This window comes from Diabrotica undecimpunctata, unplaced genomic scaffold (genome assembly GCF_040954645.1).
Source record: "Diabrotica undecimpunctata isolate CICGRU unplaced genomic scaffold, icDiaUnde3 ctg00003524.1, whole genome shotgun sequence".
In the NCBI taxonomy this organism is placed as follows: Eukaryota; Metazoa; Arthropoda; class Insecta; order Coleoptera; family Chrysomelidae; genus Diabrotica; species Diabrotica undecimpunctata.
This window is the reverse complement of record NW_027314710.1, coordinates 2,386-3,080: the sequence shown is the minus strand read 5'-3', so window position 1 is coordinate 3,080 and position 695 is coordinate 2,386. Positions and strand designations below refer to the sequence as shown.

The window sequence follows — 695 nt, the reverse complement described above, 5'->3', positions numbered from 1 at the left end:
TAATGATATAGGCAAACATAAAGTAAGTGATGAACTGATCTAAGGTAACGACCATGAAATGAAAAAGATATGTCAACTATTTTGGGCTAGAGTGAAAAATATTTATTTAAAATAATTTAATAAACATGGTTGATTTATATACACATGTATATCTAAAAAGGACGAAGGACAATGATGGTTAAAGAAGGTTGTAAATGATTTAAAGCAAGTAGATGTTTATTTTTTGAAGCAGACGGAAGAAAATGGAGATTTACTATTTCTGATGGGAACATACCATAATTTTACTTTAAAATTAAGTTTTGTCCAAAATGTGGAACGGTTCACATTTTGCGTGTCATCCTTGCGCAGGGAGCATATTAATCTGTTCTCTATCGTTCCAATTTTAATATATGTACGGCCTGCCGAAGCGAGTTAGGATGTCAGAAAAAAATAACTTCAGAACAAGTAGTGTAATTATTCGCTTAGATCCAGAACTCATATAGCAATAAGCCCTATCAATGAGAGAAACAATCGACATTTTAGGATTTGCATCACGATGCCACGTAAAATACATATTTTATTTTACTACTGAACATATTAATATCAGTATTTCTTGTTAAGCAGAAGATAATTTCCAACGCGTGAAATATTTTGCCGGGTTGCATGTAAATAACGATCCGGTAGACCAATTTTCCTAGGCATAAATTTCCAATAAA

General features: G+C 31.9%; 1 non-coding gene across 1 annotated transcript; it reads right to left on the bottom strand.

Moving 5' to 3' along the window:
• Window positions 1-304: 304 nt before the first annotated feature.
• On the bottom strand, window positions 305-407 carry LOC140432282 (U6 spliceosomal RNA). The gene has a single exon (XR_011949785.1). It is a non-coding gene; the product is annotated as a U6 spliceosomal RNA (small nuclear RNA).
• Window positions 408-695: the final 288 nt, after the last annotated feature.